This window comes from Rana temporaria, chromosome 2 (genome assembly GCF_905171775.1).
Source record: "Rana temporaria chromosome 2, aRanTem1.1, whole genome shotgun sequence".
In the NCBI taxonomy this organism is placed as follows: Eukaryota; Metazoa; Chordata; class Amphibia; order Anura; family Ranidae; genus Rana; species Rana temporaria.
The window spans coordinates 302,764,113-302,791,795 of NC_053490.1; the positions used below are offsets into that span (position 1 = coordinate 302,764,113).

Below are 27,683 nucleotides of genomic sequence, written 5' to 3' on the forward strand. Positions count from 1 at the left end.
CAGAATAATCAGCTCTATGGGAGGGAGGGGTTTGCCTGAGTAAACTAATTTCTCTTCCTGTAAAGTTGCTTCAGTTAAGACAGAGATCCGACTTGGAGGCAACTTCCATTGAAATCTAGAAGTCGCCTTAAAAGTAGTACAGGAACCTTTTCTGAAGTCGGAGCGACTTCAGTAGTGTGTATTAAGACGGCTCCCATTCACTTCAATTGAATTTCTCATGTCGCTCAACTTGGGGAGATACAAGTCGGATCCCAAGTTGCGGTAGTGTGAACCCGGCACTAAGTGAACCCCTTACTTAAATAATTATTTAACAAAAAAATAACAAAATACACTAAAATAAAGTCAGTAAAAGAGAAATTCTTATTAGATGCCATAGGTGGCTACATGCTGTGCATTACTCCTTACATTGCTGTATAGATCGAAATAAATCTGTTACAATTGGTAGCTTTGAAAACACATTTCGGAAGCGCACACAACACAGTAAAATAAAATTCTGCGCATGTTGATGCATGTACGGTATAGGACATCCAAAATATCTTGACTGTCACATGTTGTCTTCCAATGTCTATACCAGGGTTGCCCAACCTTTTGAAGTGCGAGGGCCACTTAAGCGACTTGGTAACTGGTCGTGGGCCACAATCAGTGGGGCGGGCAGATAGCAGGTCCATGTCTGCTCTGCATATGCAGAGCAAACATGGACACAGCCGGATCAGATTGGAGGTAGGACACAAGTCAGTTTACACCTGCCACTCCTTAGAGGTGAATGAAGGGTCCAATTGGGTCGGGCTGCTTTCACACTGATGCGCTGAGGTTTACCCGTACAGCGGGTGCAACGCAGTGTACCTTTGGCTTTTCTGCACTTTGCAATAGACTTCTATTATATTCTGCAGGTTTGTTGCACTTTCAGAAAGCTCACCGAACTCGCAGGTAATAACAGAATGGCTCAGTGCAGGTAACCCGCAGGTGCACTGCTCTGCACCTGCGGATCAGTTTGGAAGCAGCCCAGTAACCATTTCAAAAAAGATATGCCCATACATACACTGTGATTTTAGTAATAAACTGACCTTTAATAACAGTATTCTATTCAATCCCAGAGCAGGAGGTCGCTGGCCATACCAGAGGGCTCCACATGTGGCCCCCGGGCCACTGGTTGGGCACCCATGGTCTATACCAGTGTTTCTCAGCTCCAGTCCTCAAGGCGCACCAACAGGTCATGTTTTCAGGATTTCCCTCAGTTGAAACGGCTCTGGGAATTACTAAGGCAGTGAACCTGATCAAATCACCTGTGCAAAATAATGGAAAGCCTGAAAACATGACCTGTTGGGGCGCCTTGAGGACTGGAGTTGAGAAACACTGGTCTATACAAACACCTTTACGATCAAGCCCCAAGATAATCCATGGGCATAAGGTATCTATTTTATAATACCTGTGAATAATTATAACGGGTGAAAATGTGATATGTCAAACAATGGCAATGGATGACCCTGATGAAAACCTGCATGGTTAGGCTGGAAATTTTTCGCCAGCTCCACACTGTTTCCCAGTAATGTTACATAAGTCAAGCTTGGGTTGCAGTTTATGGAGAATCCCACATTTAGCATTCTGGTCACCTCATAGCTGCTTTATTATGTACCTGACGTATGTTCAAAGCCAAGCTAGCCTGACCATAGGACAGTAAATGATATTACACAGAACAGTTTAGCATTGACAGTACAACCATGGAATCTTTAGATTCTAAAATGACGCATTATGATTCCCTTAAATATGATGGAGGCTGTAAGCAGGTTTTCTACAGCAATTGACTAATTCGAAGATCTCCTCGTCAGTCAGCTTCTGGATGTCAGGGATTTTAACCAGCCAAGTGCCGGAAGTGAAGGCAGAATATTTCAGTGCTACAAGCGATGGCTCGCGTAGAACAGCTGTGGCAGGAGGGGGGTGAGACTGCAGGCTCTTTTGGGACAGCAATACAACATCTGTCACCTTATATAGTTCTTCATCTGCCTCTTTCTCAAGCCTAATATCCGCTAGCATCAAATAAAAGGTGACACCCAGTTCAGTACTACCATTATGGCAAGCTTTCTCCTACTACAAATGCCAGGAACAGGTGTCAGCATTTCTAGGAGATGATTAGACTTTCCACTCAGCAAACATGGAGTCTTTGACATAAAAAATGCACAGCTTTATGGTACAATACTACTATTGGTCCAGGTTCCTTCTTCATAAAGGTGACCTGAGATCAGCAAGCATTTCAGTGAATTTCAATGAACTCAAGGTTCACATTGCCACTACTGAATGACAACATGACATATTGGCCCTGGAGAATGGATTCCGGCCACTGCAAAGAAGCTGCTCAAAGACCATCCACTGCGTTATGGTCTTTAAGCACACTGAAATGACAGATAGCTGGTGAGATGTATAGGCTACCTGCTCAGTGTTCCAGTCAGAACCACTGCAAGGCATCGTTAGTGAGTGACATACGTTACTGAGGCATGCAGGTGACTTGAGGCTAGGGAAGCATGTGCCGTGTATCCCCTCCACTCCAAGGAATCAGGGAAAACTTTGCCACCCCACGTCACTGAGCTGCTGTCACCTCAAATGACTTTCTGTCACAGCTCCTCTGTAACCCATGCAGCACCACTAGAGCCAGCACTGCAGCACCATGGTGAGAAGCCTGACATCTACTGCAGATGGGTAAAGTCACCACTCCAATGGACCACGGTGCTTTCCTTACACAGCTCAGACCAAAATAGATTCATATATTCCAACTGCTATGTCGTGACGTTACTAAGACCTAGAAGGATGGCATTACGATTGGCAGGGGCTCGTTTTTATTGGAAAGTCTAAATGCTAAAAGGTCTCCGTTCCAGTTGTATTCAGAGAATATGGTCTGCTACCTTCTACAGAAATCACATTCACCCATCCTGAACTGGGAGAGCCTGGTCAGCACTGCAGTGGAAGGCAGCCATCTGCAATACACTTCTACCCTGTCCAAGTGGAGGTGTCACTTGGACAAGTGTGTCCTACCATTATAACAACTGCAAGAGTGTCCATCTGAAGCCTCATTCATGTATGGACTGTAAGCTCTTTGACATAGACCTTACAATGGGCTATACATAAACCTAGTTCACCCAACAGACTGTAAGCTCTTCGACAGACCCTTCAGTGGACTGTAAGCTCTTTGACGTAAACCTAGTTCACCCAACAGACTGTAGGCTCTTCGACAGACCCTTCAGTGGACTGTAAGCTCTTCAACGTAAACCTAGTTCACCCAACAGACTATAAGCTATTCAACAGACCCTTCAGTGGACTGTAAGCTCTTCAATGTAAATCTAGTTTACTCAATAGACTGTAAGCTCTTTGACATAAATCTTAAAGCACACTGCAAGCTCTTCTGCATAAACCTAGTTTACCCAATAGACTGTAGGCTCTTCGACATAAATCTTAAAGCACACTGCAAGCTCTTCTGCATAAACCTAGTTTACTCAATAGACTGTAAGCTCTTAGACATAAATCTTAAAGCACACTGCAAGCTCTTCTGCATAAACCTAGTTTACTCAATAGACTGTAAGCTCTTAGACATAAATCTTAAAGCACACTTCAAGCTCTTCTGCATAAACCTAGTTTACACAATAGACTGTAAGCCCTTCGACATAAATCTTAAAGCACACTGCAAGCTCTTCTGCATAAACCTAGTTTACCCAATAGACTGTAAGCTCTTCGACATAGAACTTACAGTTCCTTGTAAGCTCTTTGACATAAACCTAGTTTGCGAGCTCCTTAACAAACCTAATTCAACCAATGAACTGTAAGCTCTTTAAAACAAACCTTACCATGGACTGTAAGCTTTTCGACATGAACCCAATTCACCCAACAGACTGTAAGCTCTTCAACATAAACCTTTACAACGGACTATAAGCTCTTCATCGTGAAACTTCGCTCCCATGGACTGTAAGCTTCTAGAAATAAACCTTAGGCCCCATACACATGAGAGAATTTATCCGCGGATACGGTCCAGCAGACCGTTTCCGCGGATAAATCCTCTCAAAGATTTCCGCAGATTTCTATGCGATGGAGTGTACTCACCATCGCATTGAAATCCACGCGGAAATCCTCTGGCGATGACGTGTCGCGCCGTCGCCGCGATTATGACGCGGCGACGGGCGCGACGCTGTCATATAAGGAATTCCACGCATGCGTCAAATCATTACGACGCGTGCGGGGAATCCCTTTGGACGGATGGATCCGGTGAGTCTGTACAGACGAGCGGATCCATCCGTTGGGATGGACTTCAGCAGATGGATTTGTTCTGCATGTCAGCAAATATTCATCTGCTGGAATCCATCCCAGGGGAGATTTATCCGCGGATAAAGATCCGCTGGCGTGTACACACCATAGGATCTATCCGCTGAAACCCATTCGCTGGGATTTATCTGCGGATAGATTCTATGGTGTGTATGGGGCCTCACTGTGGACTGTAGGCTCCTTGGCAAGAACCTAAATCAATTGGGCGCCTGACATAAGAAGAGCATACAAATGGTCATAACTCATGTAATATACGATTCAGGTATAAGCCAAAAAAAAAAGTAAAAAAGAAATAAAAAAAAGAAAGGAATATTTCTTACAGGTTCCTAATAATTTATATTTTCAGTGCGAATGAAAGACAGTTTTATACATGTGTATACGATTGTGTGGCAGCTGTGGATGCATACCCGTGTATAATCAATACTAGGTCTATGTAGTACATGTGATATAGAGATAGAACGATAGATAGATTGTGTATATATATATATATATATATATATATATATATATATATACAGGATTTCTATAGCGCTAACAGTTTGCAAGCACTTTACAACATATATATGTGTGTGTTTGTGTGTATGTGTTGTAAAGTGCTTGAAAACTGTTAGCGCTATAGAAATCCTGAATAAAAAATATATATATATATATATATATATATATATATATATATATATATATAGTCCCATACAGGATTTATCCTGTATATAAAAATTATATATATAAAATGTTTATTTATTTATTTTTTATATACAGGAGAAATCCTGTATGGGAATATAGATATATATATATACACACACACACACACACACACACACACACACACACATATATATATATATATATATATATATATATATATATATATATATATACACAAATTCTCCTATATATATATATATATATATATATATATGAGAATTTTTATATAAGAGAATTCCTGTATGGAAAAAATATTTTTATATATATATATATATATATATATATATATATATATATATATATATATATACACACGTACACACACACACATATATAGTACACACATCCATATGTAGATGGGCTATTCTACAGGTTCTCCATGCAGATGCTGGCTATCCCCCTATAGATGATAAATGCAGATCCTTGTGTCCCCAGTGTTGGTGATGATTGGGGATGACAGTGCTTAGAGTTTCTATGGACTCTGACACATGATCTAGTGGTATGGCAGGAGGTAACCACTGACAGCCCACTCTCAGCCATCCTATTCTATATCCTTTGCTGTGTATACATCTCGAGCACCTAATGTAATCCAGATCCCAGCACACATAGAGGATCCCAGTGTCCAGCATTCCCCATGTGCCACTTGTGCCCCCAGGACCTGCCATAGCAGGTGATCAGAGTGGTCCCCGGGTGTGAGCACCTCTGCCATCCATCATCACCTACCTCGTCACCCCGCCAGCTCCTGCCCATCCGGGGTGTAGCGCATCTTCTCTGTGCAGACACAGCTGGAATGATGTTGAATGAGAAGGAGAACCCCGGTGGGGTTGGCACGAGCAGAAAGTTGGGCAGAGCGTGCCTTCCCCTGGATGGTGATGCTAAGGTAGTGGGGGAGATAGGAGAGGGGAGGAGACCTGGGTTTGTACTGCAGTGCAGGATAGCTGGGCTCCTAGTCAAGCAGAGCAGGAGCAGTGTCTATGTCTAGGATGAGGGAGAGAAGGAAACAAAGGAACCAGGATTCCAGGACTGACTACAGCAAGGAGACACAGCATCCCTGACTCACATCAGATCAAACTTTCCCTGGACCTGCCACAGCACGCTGGACCAACAACAGCACACAATCCAGCCCTGCTTGGAAATCCACCAGACGCTTCCCCTCAACTTCCAGCATTTATCTGCACAAACCTGAGCAAAACCTGGACTGGATTCCCACAGAGGATGGATCTGTCTCCAGACAAATGATAAATGCTGCAATCAGTGGAGTTCTCAGAAAGCAACAATAACACTTCCAGCTTTATTTTTATAAGTTTATGTACTAGGACTACTCTGGGGTGGAAACATTTCTTTCAGTCTTTTCAAATATACATTTCTCTGGTAGTGTCTAATGAATTCATTTATCATGTTTAGCGCTTTCTAGACGCATTCTATATTAACCGATTTCCCTCTGGAATTTTTTTTTTTGTTTGTTTGTTTTTTTATCTTTTAAGGCTCATTTGCACTTGCTTCGGCTTCAGTTAATTTTATTTAGTGGCCAGTGCTTTGACTGGCGTTCAAACAGCTTTAAAGAGGAAGTAAACCCTATATTAAAAAAAAAGCCCCTGCAGCGGTCCTCAGACACGTCTTCCATCGCCGCCATGATACCAGAAGTGACTTCCGGGTATCGCTGCTCCGGCGCTGTAATTGGCCTGAGCAGCGATGACTTCACTCCCGCGAATTATGCCATTATTAGTGGCACACTCAGTGCGCATGCGCCGTAGACATCGGCGCTGTCTTTCGAGGAAATATCTCCTTAAAGCGGGGGTTCACCCAAAAATTTTTTTTTTAATATTACACACATTAGAGCCAGCATAGTAAGGGCATTTACTTTCGGCGTTTTTTTTTTTTTTTCTCTGTACATACCTTTATATTCTGTTTTTGTCCAGGGCTTCCGGGTTCCAATGACTGCAGGACTGGGCGTTCCTATGCTTCCGTTGGATGATTGACGGCTTGTGAAACAGGTGACCTGTCGCACAACGCGCGTCACCAGATGTCGGGAAATAGCCGAGCTGCAAGTCGGCACTATACGGCGCCTGCGCAGTCAGCTCTACACGGCGGGCCCAGGTGCCGTATAGTGCCGACTTGCAGCTTGGCTATTTCCGGAAATCTGGTGACACGCAATGTGCGACAGGTCACCTGTTTCACAAGCCGTCAATCATGGAACCGAAGGATAGGAATGCCCAGTCCTGCAGTCATCGGAACCCTGAGGCAGGGATAGGAACGCCCAGTCCCGGAGTCATCAGAACGCAGAAGCCCTGGACCAAATCAGAATATAAAGGTAAGTACGGAGAAAAAAAAAACTGCCAAAAGTATATGCCCTTACTATGCTGGCTCTAATGTTAAAAAAAACGTTTTTAGGGTGAACATCCACTTTAACCGTGTGGGTTAAGAAAATATTTCTTGGACCTACAAGTAAGCCTGTAGGTCAAAGTGGTCTGTTATGCCGCAATCGGAATATCCGATCGTCTAAAATCCGATGGATTTTTTCATCGAAATTCTGTTCAAGATGTCTTGCATACACACTGTCAGACTAAATTCCAACCGTCCAAAACACGGTGACGTACAACACTACGACGAGCTGAGAAAAATGAAGTTCAATGCTTCCGAGCATGCGTCGACTTGATTCTGAGCATGCGTGGATTTTTCCACACAGTCGATCGGAATTTCCCATCGGATTTTTTTCATGTTCTATTTTCAATTTTTTACTTGATGAAACAAGTCCATCTGACTTTTTTCATCGGAAAATCCGATTGTGTGTACACGGCATAAGGGTTTACAACCACTTTACCGTGGTTGTAAACCCTTATGCCGCGTACACACAAAAAAAAGGGAATTACTTTTTTATTTGGTGCAAAATATTAGCGCAGCCGTATTTTTAAATCAGGAGAAAAATGCATGCAAACATAAGTTAGGTCCCGTTCACACCTGGGCGATTTTCAGCTTGAAAATCGCTCAGCTGTGAAGCTCAAGAACACCCAACAAGCCAAATTCCACAAATTTCAATGGCCCCTGTTAACATTTGAGGGTTCTGTCGCCTGAAGCAAAACGCCTGAAGCTCAAAAAAGTACATGAGCTTCTTTTTGGCAGATTGCAAGCATTTTTGGCCCAATAAACTTCAATAGAAATGCCTGAAAACATGTGACTTAAGTGTTTTACAAGCGTTTTGTCGCTCGTTTTCGTGAAAAACAGAAACTTTTTTTTTTTTTTCTGTTTTGTTTAAATCTCGTTTTATTTCTTAATTCTCAAACAAATTTCAAATTTTCAGAATGATTGGAATTTGAATTGATCGAAAAACGATCGACCAATTTGAATTCTGCTTGAAGAATAACTGGTTATTAAGCAGCAGGCTGGGAAGCTGGCCGCCGCGTCCTTCACAGCCGATGAGTAATCAGCTGTCAACAGGATTCCCCACTGACAGCTGAATGTAAAAAAAAATACAACGCCAAAAGTTTTTAAAAAAACAGCGTGGGGTCACCCCCAAAATTCATACCATACCTTTATCCTAGCATTCAGCCTGGCAGGCCAGGAAAGGGGGGATGAGCATGCGCACCCCCCGAACCATACCAAGCCACATGTCCTCAACATGGGGGGTGCTTTGCTTTGCCCCCCACCCCAAAGCAACTTGTCCCCATGTTGATGGGGACAAGGGCCTCTTCCTCACAACCCTGAGCTGTGGTTGTGGCAGTCGGTGAATGGGGGGCTTTTTAGAGTCTGTAAGCCCCCTTTAATAAGGTGTCCCCCAGACAATGGCGTCCCTAGGGGGGGGCCAGAGGGGGCCCTGACCCCCCAACATTAGTTTGTGCCCCCCCTTTTCCCCCCCCCCCCCCCAAAAAAATGTAACATTTTTTTTGGTATTTTGTTTGGGCTGCCGCTGGAGTAACACAGTCTCTCCTGAGAGGGAGAGCGTCCCCAGTAAGCTTCTGCGGGGGATTCTTCCCCCCTCCCTCTGCTCACTGACACTGCAGAATGCGAGCGCTCACTCAACCACAGCCGCCCGATCTGCTCTTTCCCCTGCATCCTCATTGGCACGGAGAAGAGCGAGTTGCAGGAAGGACTCCACAAGCACTGTGGGGGGAGGGTAGAGGGCCCAAGCCTTCATCTCAGTTACTAAAAAAACAGACTGATTTCTACCATCCTTAGGACAGGAGAAGCAGCCTGTAAATTTCCGAGAGTGGTGACTGCAAACTGAGCCGAGTGTCAGTCTATGACACTCTTTCACAGCCCAGCGAGTCCAGCCACCCCCCTCACTCTCCTCACATACAAGCAGGGAGGAATACAGCCCCTCCTCCTTCCAGTCCCGCCCACACTATCTCGGCATGCTGTATCTGAAGAGAGGGGATGTGTGGGTGAAAAATATGAAAATCTGCAGCATTCCTGGCTGTGTGTGAATGATGCCTGAGATTCTAGCCTGGAACTTGGGTAAGTGTGTGCACTGCAGACTGCAGTACACTGTAATCACTGAACTGCATTATCTTCATCCCTTCTCTCCCCCATCTGTCTCCCTCCCCCTCAACTATTAGGTTAAATGAAAAAAAAAAAAAGAAATGATCCAATTCCCCCATCTACACATTATAGGTGGATAGGGGAATCCTCCCAGTGTGGACCAGTGCTGGAACAACCAGAGTTGCTGTCCTGTCCCGGCTATTCACAGCATCTGGTCTCATGCTTCATGGGAGAGGCGGCAGCACATTGGAACCCAGTGCTGGTTACATTATGGGGCTGATGTACAGGAGGGCCAGCACGATTTGTTGTTAGAGATGGGCTGGGCATGTTCAAAATCCCACATGCCAGAGCCTGCCAGGAAGCCCACACTGCGCAGCGCTAATCCCAGGCAGTGAAACATTTCCTAGTCCGCAGCTGCACAGATAAGGAAATGTCACACTGGCTGTGATTAGCACTGTGGAGTGTCGGCTTCCTGGCGGGATCGGGCATGTGGGATTTCAAACACACCCGAGCCCATCTCTATTGGTTGTAGACAGTTGAGCTCCCTGCAGGTTGCTTAGCAGCAGTGGAGCCTTCTCTGACATGCTGATCGGGATGCAATCCAGGTGATGCTCCTAGTCAAATCCTAGTGTTAAATATCAGTGATTTTACTGATCAAAGCCCACACTTTACAGGCATAGAGCCCACATAGCTGCTGAACATACGGTTGATTATATATATGTGGTTGTACTTTTGATGCCAATAAGTACTGTGTTTATTAGATCTGACTGGGAGCATCACCTGGATCACATCCCGATCAGCATGCCAACAGAGAAGGTTATACAGCATTTCTGCTGCTAGGTGACCAGCTGGGGGCTCAGCTCTCTATAACCAATAGTGCCAGCCTTCCCCTGCATGCACCCATAATGTCACCAGCACTAGGTCCTAATAGACTGTCGCCGCTGCCAAGGAGACAGATGCCAGACCAGAGCTGTCAATAGCAGGGACAGGACAGCTGGGGAACCCCACAGTGGCAGAACACCATGGCCCGGTGGCAAGACAACCTTTGCAACCCTGATAGTTCTCCCACTACTTTCGACCCTTATATTTTCTTGGTGTGTTGGTGACATATATCTCTTGTTTTCTGCCACCCTGGGGGGCCCCAGTATAGTAGGAAGGGAGCTCACTGCAGAACATGTGAAAGGGCCCGTTGTGGGATCGTAGTAAAGGGCCCCAGGATATATATATATATATATATATATATATATATATATATATACAGTATATATATGTATATAAATTGCATTTTATAGTTGGTCCCCAACTTACTTTTGTCCCTGTTCCCCATGTGCCCCCCCTGAATATGAAAGCTGGAGATGCCACTGCCCCCAGACCCCCCCCCCCCATATGAATGAGTATGGGAGACATAGTACCCCTACCCATTAACCCCAAAAAAGTGAATAAGGACACAAGAGTTTTCATCAACATGGGGACAAGGTGCTTTGAGGTACGGTATGCTTCATGAGGGGGAACGCTCACCCCTTTCTTGGCCTGCCAGGCTGCATTCTCGGATAAGGGTCTGGTATGGGTTGAGTTTTTTTTTTTTTTGGCATGGGGTTTCCTGTAAAATCCATAAGAGACCCAAAGGACCTGTATGGATTGGGGGGGCCTCACGCTGTTTTTTTTCCAGTTTATTTTGTATTGCCATCATTCTTTTTTTTACATTCAGCTGTCAGTAGGGAATCCCACTGACATGTGTTGACTTAACGGTTGTTAAGGATGCGGCGGCTGCCTTCCTGCACCACTGCTTAAAGCAGAGTTCCACCCTAAAAATGAAATTTCTATTAACAGCTTGCCTTTAATATAAAAAAAAATATATATATATATATATATATATATATTTTTTTTTTTTTTACTCACTTCAATCTGGTTGTTACTAGGCAGTATTCGTAATCTGCCTAGTTCCTAGTTCTAGGTGGTTCAACTTCCTGTCCTAAGACCCCATTGCATCCTGAGAAATGATATCCACTAATTTCCCAGGATTCTCTGGGCATTACTGTGCCTAAAAATCGCCCAGCATGCACCTCTCCCTGAAAACCAGGAAGAAAAAGGAACTGGGCTTCACATGCCCACACATATGATGGATACGGCCACAACATGAGCTGGAGGATTTAAGGCAAGTGTTTGCAATGATTTCTGGAAGGACTGGGGTGCTATTAATATGTTTCAGGGACTATTTAATGCGATTCATTTTAGCTTGCAAAAAAAAAATAAAAAATTATGCCCAGAACCCGCTTTAACAGCCAGCTATTCTTCATACAGAATTTCAATCGGACCCCATAAAGCGGCCGCACTGCTTCCGGTATGCAGGCAGCTGGCATTCCGCAACTGGGGGGGGGGGGCGGCGCTGCTTCTATTTTTTACTGTCCTATCATCCTGGACCACAAACCTTCCTCACTGTGTTATATGTTATATGTTTTCTGCTGCACAATTGTCATGGTTACATCTTCTTAGTGCTCTCCATAAAATTATCAGAATCTTGTGCTTAAAGTAGAACTATAGGCAACACTTTTCTTTTTATTTTGGACAGAGTAAGGGAGGGTTATAGTCCCGGTCAGTTTATTTTTTACCATCCCTGTCCCATTGCAGAGATTTCCCTTCACTTCCTGCCCCATAGCCAAACAGGAAGTGAGATGAAATCTATGCAAATTAAGGGAATCCATTGCCTCCCCCCCCCGCCCTCAGAACTAGTGTCCCTATTAGAAAATTTCAAGGCGGGCCTTAAACAGAAAAAGGGTGTGGCCTTGACAGGAAGGGGTGTTTCATATTTAAATTAGGGGATGCACGAGTTTAGTCAGGCCTAGGGCAGCACAAAACCTAAATACACTACTGAGTAAACCCTCCTATCATTTTCAGCCAAAGAAGCTGCCATCTTGGCCACTGTTCAATCGGCAACTGCCATGGTGCTGCACATGTGATAAGTTATGACACCAGCTATTTGATAGTTTAACAGTTTGGTGGAGAGCACAACCAATGTGACAGTTACATTCCTGCTGCGTGCCGGAAATTAGTGAGGTTGATTTACTTAAACTGGAGAGTGCAAAATCTGGTGCAGCTCTGCATAGAAACCAATCAGCTTCCAGGTTGGTTCAAGTTAGAAGCTGCTTGGCTACTATGCACAGCTGCACCAGATTTTGCACTCTCCAGTTTTAGTAAATCAAGCCCAGTGTAATGCTGGCCATACACTCTACGAAAAATCGTCTGAACGAACTTTCGAAAAACTAGCGTCCGGCCGTGAGCGCAAACGATAGTGCCATCATGTAATGACCGATAAATCGTTCAGTGGACATGAATAAAAAAAATTTGGGTAGTTTTTTTTACATATACCTAGTGCAGAAAGTTTGGACGGGAAACACATTAACCTTCCGATTTATCGTTCGTTCGGCAGAACATTTCCAAACTTGTCCTTGTTTTTTTCTGCTCAAAAACGTCCCAACGATTATCGATTTTGTGCCCATTAACTGTTCGAAAACCGAACAAACTGTCTGAACGACCGATTTTCGCCTGATTTTTCGTATAGTGTATGGCCAGCATAACTTTTTTGAAAGTGTTAAATTGATAGTTTTCGTTCCGCTTTAATCCCCATTTTTTTCTAACAAAATAAAAGGTGAGGTTGTGTCAAATGAATAGATACCAAATCATAGTATGCTTTTTAACTGCTCGCCGACCAGCCGCCGCAGTTTTACGGCGGCAGGTCGGCTCTGCTGGCCGAGATCTACGTCATCTCTCCCAGCAGACAATAGGGGCCTGCTCGCTCCTGTCTCCTGCGCGCGTGCCCGGTGGTCGCGATCACCGCCGGGCACCCGTGATCGCTCGTTACAGCTCCACAAAGCTCCCGGTCCTGTCAGGGGAGAAATGCCTGACCGTCTGTTCATACAATGTATGAACAGCGATCAGTCATTTCCCCTAGTGAGTTCACCCCCCTACAGTTAGAACACACCCAGGAAACATACTTAACCCCTTCCCCGCCCCCTAGTGTTAACCCCTTCCCTGCCAGTGGAATTTTTATAGTAATCAATGCATTTTTATAGCACTGATCGCTATAAAAATGCCAATGGTCCCAAAAATGTGTCAAAAGTGTCCAAAGTGTACGCCATAATGTCGCAGTACCAAAAAAAAAAACGCTGATCGCCGCCATTACCAGTAAAAAAAAAAAATATTAATAAAAATGCCATAAAACTACCCCCTATTTTGAAAACGCTATAACTTTTGCGCAAACCAATCAATAAAAGCTTATTGCGATTTTTTTTTTACGAAAAATATGTAGAAAAATACGTATCGGCCTAAACTGAGGAAAACATTTTTTTTTAATATATTTTTGGGGGATATTTATTATGGTAAAAAGTAAAAAATATTAATTTTTTTTCAAAATTGTCGCTATATTTTTGTTTATAGCGCAAAAAATAAAAACCGCAGAGGTGATCAAATACCACCAAAAGAAAGCTCTATGTGTGGGAAAAAAAGGACGCCAATTTTGTTTGGGAGCCACGTCGTACGACCGCGCAATTGTCAGTTAAAGCGACACAGTGCCGAATCGCATAAAGTGCTCTGGTCTTTGACCAGCAATATGGTCCGGGGGTTAAGTGGTTAAGGAACACGGTCAGTCTGTATTTTTAAGGGCATAGCAGCCCAATTTTATTTAAATGAAACTTCACAGAAAAATCTTCCCTCGCAGGGGGTTCCACCGTCATTGTATAAAATAAATTTCAGCCTCCTGGCTTACTCACTGTTAGTCAAAACTTCCTCCTGGAGCTTACTTGTTCAGCTTCGTGCTGCTTGGTCATGAGTCATATCTGCCACCTGCAGCCTTAGACTCCCAGAGACCGTCTGTCTCTCTCTCTCCCGTGGAGCCGTCTCCACCTGAAAGCCCTTCCGACTCCTACACCAGGCCACCTGCCTGTAGGGTGGAGCTGTTCTCAAGTGTGAGGCCCCGTACACACGTCCGAGAAACTCGACGAGCAAAACACATCGTTTTGCTCGTCGAGTTCCTTTTGAAGCCGCCGAGGATCTCGGCGAGCCAAGTTTCCCCATTGACTAACGAGGAAATAGAGAACATGTTCTCTATTGGGCTCGACGAGTTCCTCGTCGGCTTCCTCGGCCAAAAGTGTACACACGACCGGGTTTCTTGGCAGAATACGGCTCCGATCGGGTTTCTGGCTGAATTCTGCCGAGAAACTCGGTCGTGTGTACGGGGCCTGAGCCCTGAGCTGTCTTCCTGAGAGCAATATAAACCCAGCCCACAGGTGTGCAATCAGTATTCCTGCCAAAATCAGGTATACATTGCTCACATGCACCTGTGACATGGGGTCGCATCTTCACACTAATCATCCACTGCTTACTGACCATCCACTACCTCACTACTTACTGACCATACACTGCTTACTTAATGTAGCACTACCCCCGTAGGAGCTGCTGGTTTAGATTTGGGCCTGCCGTTACCTTATTGTTCCTTGCACCCGTTTCAGGGGTTCTCCTTGAAGAGGTGGTTAAAGAATGAAATGTCTGCGCCAAACACCCAGTCTCTTTTTCTGTCTCCTGCAGAGTGGGTTTTTTATTAAAGTAAACTTCAGAAAAGAGGGATGGATGTTTAGGGGGGATTCAGGCATCTTACTTGCGAATCTCGAATATTCTCCTAGGTCCAGAGGAACAACTGTCTCCACGCTGGACTCAGCGACCACCGGATAGGCCCACTCTCACTGGCCTAACAGCCGGTGCGAAGCTCGACCAAAAGATAGTCTCTGTCACAGACTTGGTGAAAGTAAAATTGGTTCAATGGTCTCTGTCACAGACTTGTGTAACCACGCACTGGGTTAACTTCTGAAGAAAAGAACACAGCTCACAGTGCCAGGATCTCTCAGCCGTTCCGGCAGCACTGTGAGGCAAATTTTGATCCGGATGCATCCTCCAATTGAGTCCTCAATTGCTCGGTCTCTTCCAGCAGGCAAGGCGACACAGGACCATCCCTGGATCAGTAGGCCCCAGAAACTTCTGGGCATACATCTCAGTAACAGAGCCTCAGGCCAACGTGGCCCAGAGACGGGAACCGTCAATACATCCCTGAGGACAGGAGGGCCCTCAGGTCTGGATCAGGCAAAACCGACCCCACAAAATGGTGTCTGTCCTTTAAGTACCCCCTCCCAGAATGCACAGCGGGTTGGCCACGCCCCCTGAGCCACTTCTGAAAAAGGAATACCTAATACATTCAACCTGTTGCATTTCCAACCTTGACCAGAGGTGACAGTGACACCTACTGTCAAGTGGAAAAACGTGCAACACAGCTGAACTGAAACAGAACCACAATTTGAATACAATCTTTCTGTGCCAGACTATTGCTCAGACAAAATATAATTTTAACACATAGCACCCACTCATTGGGAGTAGGATACTGACCATCCACTGTCCCACTGCTAACTGAATGTCCACTGCTTACTGACTTTCCACTGCCATTCTGACATCATCCACTGCCCTACTGACACTGTCAACACACAGTCCACTGCCCTATTAACACTGTCCACACACCATCCACTGCCCTACTGATACTGTCCACTACCTTACTGAACCACTGTCCACACATTATCCACTGCCCCACTGACACTGTCCACACACCCTCCATCCTCCACTGCCCTACTGACACTGTCAACACATGGTCCACTGCCCTACTGACCATCCACTGCCCTACTGACACCATCAGCACACGGTCCACTGCCCAACTTATACTGTCCACACACCGTCCACTTCCCTACTGAGACACTGTTCATTACCCTAATGACCTAATGCACAGTTTCTCACTAAAGCTAACTTTTAAGGTAGGCTAAGTTTATATTTTTACAGTGACATGTGTTTTATATTTTTTTTGGTTTAATGTTTTCTTCATGCCATCCTTACTATTTATTGGGGGCTTGCTAGTTAATTTCTTTCTTTTTCTAAAAAAAAAACTCTATAAAAAGGTGCCAAACCCCAGTGATCTTTGATCTCTTTCCATGTTGTTAGATCTCCACCTCTCCAATGTTGCCTACCCCTGTACAATGCTTATGATGGGTAATATAATTCAAAATCCTTATTCTTAGCATGCCTTTGTGATATTCAGTTAAGCACCTCATATCATAAAACCAGTCCATTACTTGTAACATCCATCTTCTGTAATAACCCTGGTTGGAAAGAACATTTCTTGCATTAAACACCTCTTGTATCTGCTCCTTGCCTTGGCAACCACACATTATATTAGTCATTGCACAAATATGTCTCACAATAGGTTTTACTATAATACTATTGCTTGTTTGAGTTACACCTGTAATTTTCATAATTTCAGGAAAATTATCTTGAATTTAGTCGAATTCTTTTCTCCCAGATGATAACTAATGAAGCTGAATTGGTCTTCCTGGCTGAGATGTATTATTTGAAAAAATATTTATTTTTCTGTGTGTCCAATAAATCACTAGAAGCTTGGAAATCAGATTTCAGTATGTGGCACTATGGAACTGTTTCTGTCATTTTGTAAAATATAGTTAATGGCTAAGTTGCTGGCCAATGCAGACAATTGTAGTCAGTATTTTAAACTACACTGTGCCATTTGTAAAAAAAAATGTTGTTTAATGCAAATACCGTGTAGGCCTGTCCTTTCACCCATTAAGCGTGGCCAATATACTCCCGAGGGCTACATACTCAAAAATAGATGGGCGTAGAAATATGAACAATGGAAATACTTCAGCCAGGCTTTATGGAAGAGGGAGTGTCCTCACAGACCGTGGATAGCTGTGGTGATGCCTGAAGGGTTGCCTAGGCAACAGTTAGGTATATAAGGTTTCACCTTTTTCGACCGACCCATCTACTGATGAAGGCCAATGAGAGGCAAACACGCGTTTAGAGGGAGGAGTTGAATCTGTGATGTCAGGCGAAGCACTGTGAGTCTAGATCTGCAGTGAATGAGCTGGTGATTTGATACATGCTGTTTTTATTGTTATTTCTTGTAAGCGTAACTTTTTAGGGGGGCTTTTTTAAAGCAGAGAAGACTATGGTACTTGTGTTTTTTGTTTCATGTCCTTAACCCCTGGAAATATAAGTGAAATTGATTATTGAAAAGCGAGTGGAGAAAGGTGTTTTTTGGAGACAATTCAAACGTTGATTACCCACACAGAGGTGCAGTCTGGGGACTGTAGGAATTACTACTATCTATTACTATCATATATAGGCCTCTTATGACGTCACAGTCCCAGCATGCTCCGGATGGTGTCGTCACTAGAGGCCTATATAAATCATCGCGCAGCGCACACCCGGGATTACAGTGGCAGGGAGCGTCCTGGCAACATCGAAGAGGAGAAGAAGAGAAGAAGACGACACAGAAGACCGGGCCCCCGCTGGTGAAAGAGCTGAAAGAAGACAGCGGTGGTGCACGGCAGAAGAGAAAAAGAACCGGAGAGCTGGAGAAGAGAGCGGAGAAGTCGGAAGACCCCCCGAAGTCGGAAGAAGACCCCCGAAGAAGGGAGAAGACCGGGCTGCCGCTGGTAAAAGAGCTGAAAGAAGACAGCGGTGGTGCCCGGCAGAAGACTCCCAAAGTCGGAAGAAGACCCCCAGAGCTGCCTAATAAACTACTTTAAAACCTGTGTAGTGTTTTTTTTATTGACATTTTTCTACCACCAGGTGAATGGGGTACCCCATACTCATTCACATAGGGTGGGGGCCGGGATCTGGGGGCCCCCTTATTAAAGGGGGCTTTCAGATTCCAATAAGACCGCCACCCGCAGACCCCGACAACCAACGGTCAGGGTTGTCGGGAAGAGGCCCTTGTCCCCATCGCTCGCCCCCCTTCCTGACCTGCCGGGCTGCGTGCTCGGATAAGGGTCTGGTATGGATCCTGGGGGAACCCCCACTTTTTTTTTTGGTGTGGGGGATTCCCCTTAAGATCCATACCAGACCAAAGGGCTTGGTATCATCCTGGGGGGGAACCTCAGGCAATTTTTTTTTAATTTTTGCAGGGGTTAATTTTCAAGGTTCTCCGCACACAAGCCGCCTCGCAAGTCAGATCATCTTGATCCGACTTCTGGTGCAACCTCTATTCAAATCAATGGTCTCCCAATGGGCGCTATAAACAAAAATAGAGCGACAATTTTGAGAAAAATTCTATATTTTTTACTTTTTGCTATAATAAATATCCCCCAAAAATAAAAATAAATCCTCAGTTTAGGCCGATACTTATTCTTCTACCTATTTTAGGTAAAAAAAATCGCAATAAGCGTTTATCGATTGGTTTGCGCAAAATTTATAGCGTTTACAAAATAGGGGATAGTTTTATTGCATTTTTATAAAAAAAAATTTTTTTACTACTAATGGAGGCGATCAGCGATTTTTTTGGTGACTGTGACATTGTGGCGGACACTTCGGACATTTTTGACACATTTTTGGGACCATCGTCATTTTCACAGCAAAAAATGCATTAAAAATGCATTGTTTACTGTGAAAATTACAATTGCAGTTTGGGAGTTAATCACAAGGGGGTGCTGAAGGGGTTAAGTGTGACCTCATTTGTGTTTCTAACTGTAGGGGGTGTGGCTGTAGGTGTGACGTCATTGATTGTGTTTCTCTATAAAAGGGAACACACGATCAATGACGGTGCCACATTGAAGAACGGGGAAGCTGTGTTTACACACAGCTCTCCCCGTTCTTCAGCTCCGGGGACCGATCGCGGGACTCCGGCGGCTATCGGGTCCGCTGGTCCTGCGGTCACGGTCACGGAGCTTCGGACCGGGTCGCGGGCACGAGCCCGCGACCCACGGCTGGGCACTTAAAGAGGACGTCCCTGTACGTGCTTGTGCCCAGCCGTGCCATTCTGCCGCTGTATATGTGCAGGAGGCGGTCCTTAAGTGGTTAAGCTGCAAAAAACGCTCAGAAAAGTGGCTGTAGAAACGTCTGTGGACATAAGGCCTATGTGTTCAGCAGCTGTGTAGACACTCAGAGGGGTATATTTGATTTTTTCACGTCATTATAGGAGTCATTTTTTAGCATTGTGGCGCTGATTGTTTTTTTCATAATTTACTATCTTAATGGATTTTTTCTCACAATACATTTTTTCACAATTACTTTTTCTTTTTTCGATATATGGACTTAATTGTGTGTTTTATCATTCACTGTATATGCCACTTATTTTTGTGTTTTCTCACAGTTACAACTTATGTTTACATAAATACTTCTAACTGTTCGTTTAAAATGTTTTGCGTTTGGTGACTCCCTGGTCTTAGAAAAATACATATATAAACATAGAGGTTGCCCTAGCAAATTTGAGCATGAGCTCCTTGGCTGGATAGTCCTCTGGAGTTGATTCCTCGGCAAAAAATCTCTCTCACCAAGTTTCTTGATGGATTCTGCCGAGGAAAACAGTCGTGTGTACGAGGCCTCAGGGACAGTCTCTCCTCCTATGTCATGAGTGGGGGAAGCTGGAACTTCTCCAAGATCCTGTGTTCCCAAGTTGTCAGTTGGTTCTAGTTTAACCCCCCAATCCCCCTCACAGGGGTTGGTGCAGGTCCCTCTATCTCAGAAGGTTGAGGTTCCACCCTTTTTTTGGCGAAATCCCTTCCATGTTTTCTGCTGGAGACTGGGAAACTCTGGTGGTATCTTCAGATGGGGAAACCCACAACCAGTCAAGAGTCAATTCTTCCTCGTCGTCCTGTGGAGAAGCAGTTTTTGAGGTCTGACGGGTTCTAGGCCTCAAAGTAGAAGGGCAAGATGCATCAGAGCAAGGAGGCGGAGATACCCGAATGGCCTCGGATATGGGCAGAAGGTGGTTTCGATGCCATGTCTTTAGTAAACTGGTCTTCCCCTGTGGGCGAATTGAGTACACAGGAAGCCCAGGAAGCTGTTTGCAAACAATGTATGGTTGAGAACGGCATTGGTCGGCCAACTTGTGTTTTCCTGGCACTCCCAGATTGCTTAACAGCACCCAATGTCCTGGTTGCAAGTCTTGTACTCTCACTTTTATATTAAAGTTTTGTTTCTTTGTTCTCAGTTTTTAAGTTTCTTCGAAGTCTATCAACATATCCTTTGTAGGAAGCCTGAGAAGTGTGATCCAGGGATGTTCCAAAGGCCAGGTCCACAGGTAAACAGGCCCGGTATCACCACAATGCTGTTTTCTGAAGGCAGAGTGCCTAGCATGTTTAGCAAGGTATGATTGAAACATTTTGGTTGTGCATCCCCTTGAGGATGATAAGGGGCAACTGTATTGGCTTGTTGGTTTTTGGTTGGAAAAGCTTGAGCATAGTGGGTGAAATTTTACAAAATAGGTTGGCAGATGATGGACTTTATAGGCATAACACAGATATATATTTAAAAGATTTATTATAAAAAAAACATACAAAACAAATAACATTAAAATTCATTGGCTATTCATAAATGTGCCTTGAAACAAGAATAAAACACCACCTACATATCATATATATATATATATATATATATATATAGTGGGTGAAATGATCTGTTACAACCGGGACATTACTTTGCCTACTCAGGTCAGGTTCAAGACACAAGAAATCAATGCACACCAGGTCCATTGGCCCTTGACTTTGTAAATGGCCTATTGGGGCAGTCCAATCAGGCAAAGTCTTTCTTTGGATGCACCGAAAACAAGAACGGCAATAACTTTCAACTTTGGCCCTCAAGGATGGCCAATACAAACAATCCCTAACTGTCTCCGTTGGAGACAGGCGGCCGGCGATGCTGCGCTCTGGATCCCTTACCTGGATGGATCTTCTCATCGCTGGACGGGAGAGGAGATCACCCGTCGCTGGATACTGACAACGTTGGAGCCCCCGGGATCGAGAGTGGATTACCACCACTGGATTTTTTATGTTTCTTTCTTTTTAATAAAGGACTTTTTTCCACGGTGTGTGTGTTTTTTTACAACTATTTACACTTCCTTCGTGAAATGGTAGGGGTACAATGTACTCCATTACCAATTCACATAGGGGGGGCCCGGATCTGGGGGTCCCCTTTGTTAAAGGGGTCTTCCAGATTCTGATAAGCCCCCCTGCCCGCAGACCCCCACAACCACCGGCCAGGGTTGTGGGGTTGAGGCCCTTGTCTCCATCAACATGGGGACATCCTCCCCATGTTGAGGGCATGTGGCCTGGTACGGTTCAGGAGGGGGGGCGCTCTCTGTCCCCCCCCCCTCTTTTCTGTGGCTGGCCAGGTTACGTGCTTGGATAAGGGGTCTGGTGTGGATTTTTGGTGGAACTCCACGCCATTTTTTTTTATTTGGGGTGGAGTTCCCCTTAAAATCCACACCAGACCTGAAGGGCCTGGTAAAACCCCCACGCTTTTTTTTTTATGAATGAATTCTCTCTGAATTGCCGGGAGCCGACAATTCATTATAGCCGCAAGTCAGTTTTAAATGACTTTTTTTCTTTCAGAAATGATACTTTGTGCAGAGACAGTTCTAAGTACGGGAAACATGCGCTATTTCACATGCATACTTTACCCCCCCCCCCCCCCAGGTACGAAATTTAAAGGAATATTTCACATTTATTGTTTCACTTTAAGCATTATTAAATTCACTGTTCCCGAAAAAAATGCAGTTTTTGAAACTTTTTTTTTGCATTGATACATGTCCCCTGGGACAGGACCCAGGTCCCCAAACACTTTTTAGGACAATAACTTGCATATTAGCCTTTAAAATTAGCACTTTAGACTCGACTCGAACTCAAAGCTCATCCCTAATCGGAATCTCATAGGAGCCACTCTTCAGATCCAACAAGTGTGCTGTACTGATCAGGAATTGTTCTTTGGTTCAATGTTCTATAATCAATACACATTTGGATGGTTCTATATAGGGGCTTCTTGACTCTCTAATAACTCCAAACTTGTTCAGTTCAGCCAACTGCTCCCGAAGATCTTCAAGGTCACTCAGGAGGAATCTGCGAGCACTCTCTCTCTCTCTGAAAGGATTAGGATTCAATGCTGTGCACTTTTAGCACAATCTACTTTAAAGTAATTTTTCGGAGAACATCTCTTCCCATCTGGATTCTAACCCTATCTCTCTATCTGGGAGACAGATCTGGACTCTGAGCGTGAGGTCCTCTTCCTGTGTCCCCTGATACTAAGTCCATCGTAACAGGTGTAGCCGCATTCACCTTCCCTAGCACCATGCGAGGCTTAAGGCTTAAGGCTGACTGGCTGACTGACTAATGTTTGGTACACTGACAGGGATTCTCCCCCCATTCTTCAGCAGCATCCTGGTAGGCACAACCTCTGGGATCAACTTTGTCCTAGTTTCTTCTTCTAATGGGTCAGCTTTCAGCACCACAAATAGACCTGGCTGATCCCAAGACAGCTTGACAGTGGCCCTCAAACATGCTCTCTCTCCCGGTTGCAAGGTTCCTTCAGGAGTGCACAACCGCCACAATCTTCCCACTCTGTCAACACATACTTTTTGCTCCTGCACAACACGCTGGAAAGCCTGTTTCAGCTAAGGGTGTGCCTTCTCCACTCGGGAACCCTTCACAACCAACGGGGGGAGCAGTCTCCTCACAAGGTCAGTGTTTATCCCTATTAACAAGGAAATCCCCTTTGCAGTTTGCAAGAAGTAATGTGGGGGACACAGAATACATGTGGAAAAGGGTGCTCTGGTCAGATGACACCAAACTGTTACTTTTTGGCCTAAAAGCAAAACACTATGGCCCGGATTCACGTAGCACTTACAACGACGTATCTCGAGATACGCCACGTAAGTGCACATATGCGCCGTCGTATCTATGCGCCTGACTCTGAAAGCAAGATACGCCTGCAAATCGGCTTCATCCGACCGACGTAAGTTTCCTAGGCCATCGTATCGTGGGCACATGTTTACGCTGGCCTAAAGGGGCGCTCCCATTGATTTACGATTTGAATATGCAAATGAGTGAGATACGCCGATTCACGAACGTACTTGCGCCCGGCGCATTAATATACGCGGTTTACGTAAGTCGTACGTCCGGCGTAAAGTTAAGCCTCATAAAGCAGCATCAAACGTTTTTTACGTTGTTTACGTAGTACGTGAATAGGGCTAGTCGTAGTTTACGTTCAAGTCATAGGCAGTGATTCGACGTAAATTAGGCAGTTCTTTCGACGTGATTCTGAGCATGTGCACTGGGAAGTGTCCATGGGACGGCGCATGCGCCGTTCTTTATTCGTATCTTGATGGTGCTCGGGCCATCATTTACATGGGGTCACGCCTCATTAGCATGGCTCACGCCCACTGCCACTTACGACGAGTTACGCCGAGGGAACCCAGTGTAGATTAGGGAGCAAGTGCTTTGTGAATACTGTGCTTGCCGCTCTGCGCTAAGTCGGCGTAGCGTATATATTCGATACGCTACGCCGGCATAACTATGCGCCAAGGTATGTGAATCCGGGCCTATGTGTGGCAAAAAATTAACATTGCACATCACCCTGAACACACCATGCCCACCGTGAAACACGATGGTGGAAGCATGTTGTGGGGATGCTTTTCTTCAGCAAGGAGAGGGAAGCTGGTCCGAGTTGTTGGGAAGATGCATAGAGCCAAATATAGGGCGAACCTTATTAGAGCATGCAAAAGACCTGAGACTAGGGAAGAGGTTCACCTTCCAGCAGGACAACGACAATAGACATACAGCCAGAGCTACAATGGAATGGTTTACATCAGGGATATGCAATTAGTGGCCCTCCAGCTGTTGCAAAACTGCAAGTCCCATCATGCCTCTGCCTTTGAGTGTCATGCTTGTGGCTGTCAGAGTCTTGCTATGCCTCATGAGACTTGTAGTTCTGCAACAGCTGGAGGTCCGCTAATTGCATATCCCTGGTTTAGATCAAAGCATATTCATGTTTTAGAATGGCCCAGTCAAAGTCCAGACCTAAATACAATTGAGAATCTGTGGCAAGACTTGAAAAAAAATCTGACAGAGCTTGAGCTATTTTACAAAGAAGAAAGAGCAAAAATGTCACTCTCTAAATGTGCAAAGCTGGTAGAGACATACCCAAAAAAGATTTGCAGCTGTAATTGCAGCGAAAGGTGGTTCTACAAAGTATTGACTCAGGGGGGCTGAATACAAGAGCACGCCACACTTTTATATATTTTTTTGTAAATAATTTAGAAAACCATTTATCATTTTCCTTCCACTACACAATTATGTGTCACTTTGTGGTGTTCTATCACATAAAATTCCAATAAAATACATTTACATTTTTGGTTGTAACATGACAAAATGTGGAACATTTCAAGGGGTATGAATACTTTTTCAAGGAGCTGTAAAATCATGTTCAAAACATAGGGGCATGCAAGCTCCATTTATACATTTTCTTACAATGCAAGCATATTAGATACAATTTGATTGGATGCTAAGATGTATGCCATTGTAACTAACCATAAATCTGAAACTTGTCATACAACCAGACAAACCTATTAATTTCCACACTCCCTATATGTTTACTAAAATTATTTGTAGCAGTCATTGTCTATACTTTCACCCAATTAAAATCCTTATCTACAGACAGTATGACTCCCAATGTGTTCATTATTAAATCAAACTATTTGTGTCTTGATAAGGCCTCCCAATCCCAAGGACAATACCATATTTACAACTTTGGGAAAGTTAACTTTAGTTCATCCCACTCTGTGTAAAATGTCCTATAAGTGTTTAACCATACAGTTCTATAAATTTATGCATTTATATATTGGTTACATAAATATGCACTATACTAATTATATATTTGTGTATATTGATGCAACGTTAACTGTTTTATTGTTTTATTTTCTTATTTAATATTTTATCAAATATGAATGTGTATATATTGTACATATACATATAGTGAATTCCTGTTCACATATATTTCAAAGTATTAGTTAAGACACAGGCAGACTCTTTTTTTTATGGACCTGTCAACTTTATTAAGTACATACCCTGTTTCCCCGAAAATAAAACCTACCCCTAAAATAAGACCTAGCGTACTTTTCCAGGACGACTGCAATATAAGCCCTACCCCGTAAATAAGCCCTAGTTTAAAATCCTATAACACACTCTATTACAGTAGTACACAATGTACAATGTGTGTGTTTCTGTAACATAAATGCAGGGAAGAGAGCTCCGGCAGGTCACAAAAGCGCAGAGCGGTGCTATAATGAAGGTACTTGGCACAATTATATTACAGAAATACACACATTGTACATTATATACTACAGTAATAGAGTGGATTACAAGATTTTACAAGAATTTTAACTAAGTTCACACTGGGGATTCCTAACAGGCAGGTCGAGAGAGGGGCAGAGAAGACAGCACATTACATGGTAAGACCTACCCCAAAAATAAGCCCTACTGTGTATTTTGTTACCAAAATTAATATAAGACCCGGGCTTATTTTCGGGGAAACACTGTAGCTTTCCCACCTTTTACTCTAGTCACCACAGATGGCAGGTTTTAATTCATTTCTTGTCAAGGTTGTTTTTCTAATCTGAAGAATGCCATTATCCTTGAAAATATAGTTCAGTCAAAAGTTCAACTTTAAATGTACAATTTCTATATTATGAAACAATATACAAGTTTCTAAAGGCTGACAACTTTTACTCAATATTTAATTATTATTATTAATAATAATAATAATAATAATAATAATAATAATGAAGATAATAATAATACTACTACTACTAATATGAATATCAATGATAATAATAATAATAATATTGGTAATATGAATAATATGAAATACTTGGATTTATATGAAATACTACTACCGAGTAAATAAGGTGAGAAAGAAAAAACAAACACCGAGCTAACTCACTAGTGGGTTCTCAGTGAAAAGAGTCAGGCCCGTATTCACATACATCGGCGCATATTTATGCCGGCGCAGCATATCGAATATACGCTACGCCGACGCAGCGCAGAGAGGCAAGCACCGAATTCACAAAGCACTTGCCTCCAAATCTACGCTGGGTTTCTTAGTCGTAACCTGTCGCAAGTGGAAGTGGGCGTGAGACATGCAAATGAGGCGTGACCCCATGTAAATGATGGATTGAGCGTCATAAAGATACGAATAATGTACGGAGCATACGCCGTCCCGTGGACGCATCCCAGTGCGCATGCTCAGAATCACGTCGAAACAACTGCCTAAGATACGTCGAATCACTGCCTACGACGTGAACGTAACCTACGCCTAGCCATATTCACGAACTACGTAAACGACGTAAAATACGATGGCTGTGTTCCCTGGTCCATACCTTTGCATGAGTTACGCCTCCTATATGGGGAATAACTTTACGCCGGACGTAAGTCTTACGCAAACCGCGTATATTATGCGCCGGGCGCAACTACGTTTGTGAATCGCCGTATTTCACTCATTTGCATATTTGAATCAAAAATCAATGGGAGCGCCAGCATAAATATGCACCCACCATACGCGTAGGAAAGTTACGTCGGTCGGATGAAGCCTATTTTCAGGCGTATCTTGGTTTCTGGTTCGGCGCATAGATACGACGTCGCACATTTGTACTTACGACGGCGTATCTTGAGATACGTCAGCGTAAATGCTTTGTGAATCCGGGCCTCAGGGTTTAACTCTCAGGAATTTAGGCAAGTAAATTTTCAACAGATACCCTAAGCACATGAAGAACTCTTCTGCTAGCTAGTTGAGGTCCTTGCGTTGGTGCACAATAGAGATGTAGTCTCTTTGGGGAAAACAGAGTTGCCAAAGGATGGGTAAAATAGCTTCCTGAGTTCCCATTTAACAATCACTGATAGGGTGAAGAGTCACTTTAGGATGTCAGATTAAAATGAAGAGTCACTTTAAAGATCTCAGATGGTAACAGAGATTAATAAAGTTTGCCCATCCACAACGCGTGCCAGGGGATGATCACGTTTGTTGGAGGAGGGTTGCCGTGATGACGGCAGTGTATTTAAAGGCTAATCTGTGACGTGTACAGCTCCGCCCTGCTGAGGAAGTTGTCATAACGCAACGCGTCCGGGACCAGGAGCTGTTTTACACGTCGCTCAGTGCTGTCTCCTAGAACTCTGTGATGCCAAGTGTCTGTATTTGCCTGATTGAATCAGCTCAAATGTGAGCCTGCATATTTTTTATTGAATTAAAGTCATGGAATCCAGCGGAGGCTCTTAGATTGTTATTCCTTTCTCTACATGTTCCTGTCCATACGCTGTGGCTGTTACTATGAGGAT

At 44.0% G+C, this 27,683-nt stretch overlaps 1 protein-coding gene across 7 annotated transcripts in view; it reads right to left on the minus strand.

The window, feature by feature from the left end:
- The window catches only part of DLGAP3 (DLG associated protein 3), a 626,246-nt gene extending 620,102 nt beyond the window's left edge, over positions 1–6,144 (minus strand). For 3 of the 7 annotated variants that reach the window (XM_040337293.1, XM_040337294.1, XM_040337292.1), the window contains exon 1: positions 5,728–6,143. The gene's annotated coding sequence lies outside the window, so the exon portion shown is untranslated. Of the gene's footprint in view, positions 1–5,727 lie in introns of all 7 variants that reach the window. The other 4 variants (XM_040337298.1, XM_040337296.1, XM_040337299.1 and 1 more) reach the window with 3 other exon arrangements.
- Positions 6,145–27,683: the final 21,539 nt, after the last annotated feature.